Genomic DNA, 4,727 nt, shown 5'->3' with positions numbered 1-4,727 from the left:
CCCTCCTGTGTACAGGGGATGGCAGACTGTCCCCACCCCCGCTGTGTTTTGACTGTTTCCGCCCTTCCCGCCTGCACAGACACGGAAGACGGTGTTGAAACTGACGGCATGTCGGGGCGGATCGAGACCGATCCCGCGGTTTGCGGGGCCCGGCAGCGCCTCTCCCGTTGATTTTTCTTTCCCAGCAGGAGGCTGACAGGTTCGGGATTGCGGATGGATCCCCGATCCCTTCTGGTGTTGCTGCTCGGTCTCCTCCGGGGGATCGCTGCAGAAGGTGAGGATCTGGCTGAGGCGGGGAGGTTGGTGTAAACTGTGTCTGTGTCGGGTTCAGCACCTTCTCCCCGTGTCTGTGTTACCTCACGGTGCTCCGGTTTCCTTCCTGCAGACCCAAGCTGTGCAGGTTAGGGTGCATTGGCCATGGGAAATTGTCCCTTAGCGTCCATGGGAAAGGCAGGGGAAAGGGCAAAGGGGGTGGGTCCGGATGACATGCTCTTTGAAGGGTCAGTGTGAACTGAACGGGACGAATGGCCTTCTTCCACACCGTTAGGGATTCTATGACAACTGCAATTCAACCTTTCACTATCCTGATGATTCCTATAGATCTGCAGCGCAGAAAAAATGGGGCCTTTCAGCCCATCAATTCCATTCCAGCCAAAAGCAACTGGCTAACTCTTTCAGCCCCACTTTTCAGCACTGGGCCCATAGCCTTCTATCCGTTGGCACATTGAAATCGAAATTTAAATACGCAAGTGCACATGGAAATATTTCTTAAACATTATGATGCTTTCTGCCTCCACCACTCATAGATTCAGGTGAGTTCCAGATTCCCAACACACTGTGGCTGAAGATAATTGTCCCCTCTCTAAACATCCTGCCCCTTGCATTAAAATATCAAATATGCCCCCACTCAGTCTTCTCTGCTCCAACGAAATCAATTCCAGTCTTGTTCAAACTCTCTTCATAACTAAAACTCTCCAGTCCAATCAACATCCTGATAAATGTCCTCCACACCCTCTCCAGTGCAATCACATCTCTCCTGTAATGTGGATCCCAGAACTGCACACAATACTCTATCTGTGGCCTAACCAACACCTTACATAGTTGCAGCATAACCTCCCAGCTCTAACCATCTCTGCCTTGGTTGGTAAAGGCGAGTAACACATGTGCCTTCATAACCACTTCATCTACCTTAGCGGTAAGGTTCTGGGGAGCGATGCTGAACAAGGAGACCTTGCAGTGCAAGTTCATAGTTCCTTGAAAGTCACAGTTAGGTAGGACAGTGCAGAAGGCATTTGATACGCTTTATTGGTCAGTGGATTGAGTATAGGAGTTGGGAGGTCATGTTGCAGCTGTACAGGACATTGGTTAGGCCACTTTTGGAATATTGCATGCAATTCTATTCTAAATGCTATAGGGCGGATGTTGTGAAAATTGAATATGTTCAGAAAAGATTTACAAGGATGTTGCCAGGATTGGAGGCTTTGAGCTACAGGGAGAGGCTGAATAGGCTGGTGCTAGTTTCCCTGGAGCATTGGAGGCTGGGAGGTGACCTTATAGAGGTTTTTGAAATCATGAGGGGGATGAATAGACATGGTCTTTTCCCCAGGGTAGGGGAGTCCAAAACGAGAGGGCACAGGTTTAAGGTGAGAGGGGAAAGATTTTAAAGGGACCTTTCCATGTAGAGGGTAGTGTGTGTATGGAATGAGCTGCCAGAGGAAGTGGTGGAGTCTGGTACTATTACAACATTTAAAAGGCACCTGGATGGGTATATGATTAGGAAGGGTTTAGAGGGATTATGGGCCAAATGTTGGCAAATGTGAGTAGATTAGTTTGGGAAATCTGGTCGACATGGGCGAGTTGGAATGAAGGGTCTGTTTCAATGATGTATATCTCTATGACTCTATAACCTGTCCTGCTACCTGAAGTAATTCAGTATGTTCAGTGCCTTCCTTCTCCATTTTGGCCCATCACAAGCCAGGGTCTGTCCTGAGTTGAAGGGAGATACTTAATCTTTTCAGGGATGCTTCTCAGGGCGTCCTTTAAAGTGTTTCTGCTATTGTCCTGCTGGTATCAAGCTCTACGTTGTTTGAGAGTCTGATGTCATGTGTCCGAATAACAGGGCCTACCCAGCGGAATGTGTTAGTGCTAAGGGGGCTGGGCAGTTGGTTTGTGAGAACATGCTGCTGTTGGACTGCCCTTTTTGCAGACTCAATGGATCTGGCAAAGTGGATGGATCATCACTGTTGATTTCAGTTGAAGGGAGTTGTTGTGTTCAGTTCTGGTCGCCTCATTATAGGAAGGATGTGGAAGCTTTAGAGAGGGTGCAGATATTTACTAGGATGCTGCCCGAACTGGAGGGCACATCTTATGAGGAAAGGTTGAGGGAGCCAGGGATTTTCTCATTGGAACGAAGAAGGATGAGAGGTGACTTGATCGAGGTGTAAAAGATGATGAGAGGCATAGATAGAGTGGATAGCCAGTGACTTTTTCCCAGGATGGAAATGACTATTACGAGGGGGCATAATTTTAAGGTGATTGGAGGAAGGTATACGGGAAAATGTCAGAGGTAGGTTCTTCACACAGAGAGTGGTGGGCGCGTGGAATGCGCTGCCGGCAGCGGTAATGCAGTCAGATACTTTAGAGACTTTTAAGTGACTCTTGGATAGGCACATGGAGGATAGTAAAATGTAGGGTATGTCGGGTAGATTGATTTTAGTAGGTTAATAGGTCGGCACAACATCGTGGGCCGAAGGGACTGTACTGTGCGGTACTGTTCTATGTTTTATGTTCTTGGGAGTAGTTCTTTAGATCTGGGTGTTGGTTTGAAGAGGACTTTAGTTTTCCAATATTGAGTGAAAGGATAATTATCTCTCAAATTTCTTAGAACTGGCGCTTGGCCCTAGTTTCATTTTGATAGACTTCATAGTGGTTCCATTGGTGATCCTGACCAACCACTGGGGCGGCAGTGGCCTAGTGGTATTAATTATGGAATGTTAATCCATAAATCCGGTAATGTCCTGGGGATTTGGGTTTGAATGCGGGTTCGAATTGAACTCAATAACAATCTGGAATTAAGAGTCTGACAACGACTGTGAAACCATTGTCAATTGTCAGAAAAAATCCATCTGGTTCACTAATGTCTTTGAGGGAAGGAAACTGCCAGCATTACCTGGTCTGGCCGACATCTGACTCCATGTCCACAGCAATGTGGGTGAATCTTAATGGCCCCCCGGGCAATTAGGGATGGGCAATAAATGCTGGCCTAGCCAGAGACGCCCACATCCTGGGAATGAATTGAAAGAAATGCATATTATGAACCACCCCCACCCCAAATCTGTGTGCCTAATCTTGTACACCTCGTGTGTGGCACGTTAGTGAGAAACATTTGGCAGTCCAAGTATACCACAGTTACTTGCTTGGCCTTTTACTACTCTCCCGACATTCTGCTTTGTATTACAATCAAGCTGTTTGGCAGAACTCCAGCCTGTTGTGAGTGCACCTTCCATGTCCAACAAATCCTGGAACTGGAGTGACATCCAGAACTTCTGGATCAGAGACAATGACACTACCCATTGTGCCACAAGACATCCCCTGTCTCATCATATCGTTCTGAATCTGAAGTAGCTTTTGCTCGACATTCACGTCTTTGGAGGACCTTCCCAAGCGTTTCACGATTGATGAAGTCAAGGGCCTTTGACAGAGCAGCAAAAAGCACGCTAAGCTCTGCAGTATTTCAGACACTTGGACATATCGATTGGCAAAGATTATTTATGTAAGTGATTCTCTGGACGTATGTCTTTGCTGATGAGTAGGAGATGGTTCAGGAGGTTTTGTGTGAGAATCTATACAGATAGAAGGGTTGTGCCTCTTCAGTTCTTCATGAGAGAGCAAAGGCTTTAGCAACATCACTTTTTCCCTCAGCACCCTTCTATTAAGCAGTGAGCCTTAGGTCACCTACCAAAAGCACATCTGGCCATTGAGGAACCAGAGATATCTTGCAAGGTACTCAATCAAATGGGAAGAGATAAAAAGGATCTCTAGCACCCTCACTGAAGCCAGTTCCTCCAGAACTGCAACAACGATCATGCAAATAATTAGCTTCCGAAGCTGATTTTTCTTTCCACAAGCTAAAGTTGGCTCCCAGTTTTGAGAAGAGCAGAGGGAATGTTTTATGGGCACTCTGAAGGACTCATTGTTTTAAAAGGCAGATTGGTGTGAGTCCATGGGTGAAATTTGTTCCTAACTGTGCCATGCAGTGGAGCTTCATCCAACAGGTTGCAACTTGGTGAGAAACCGACCGTGTTCGCGCTGCTGCAGGGAAGCTATGAAGGCAGAGAGGGGGCAGAGCCCTAGCTTGTGACCTGATCGCCGGACCCCACACCCCATGTTTTTTCAGGGCAACCCTTGTCCTTTCTGTTCACAGGCCTGTGGCTGCTCAATTGGCCTGGTAAGTCACCACAAATCATGAACCCTGACAGACCTATCATTGTTTTGAGGCACTGAAGACTACAGTGATGACAAAAGTAGCCTAGCCTGAAGAAGTAACCCTCCTCCCTCCAGACAAACCTCAGGGGATCTCTCTCCCACTGCAACTACCTGTCCGTCCTCCCTGGACTGACCTATCCCCTCCCTAACTCCTCACCTACACTCACCTTTACTGGCTCCATCCCCGCCTCTTCGACCTGTTTGTTTCCTCTCCACCTATCCTCTCCTCTATCCATCTTCTA

This window comes from Rhincodon typus, chromosome 35, assembly GCF_021869965.1.
Source record: "Rhincodon typus isolate 14 chromosome 35, sRhiTyp1.1, whole genome shotgun sequence".
In the NCBI taxonomy this organism is placed as follows: Eukaryota; Metazoa; Chordata; class Chondrichthyes; order Orectolobiformes; family Rhincodontidae; genus Rhincodon; species Rhincodon typus.
Note: the sequence above shows the minus strand (reverse complement) of the source record.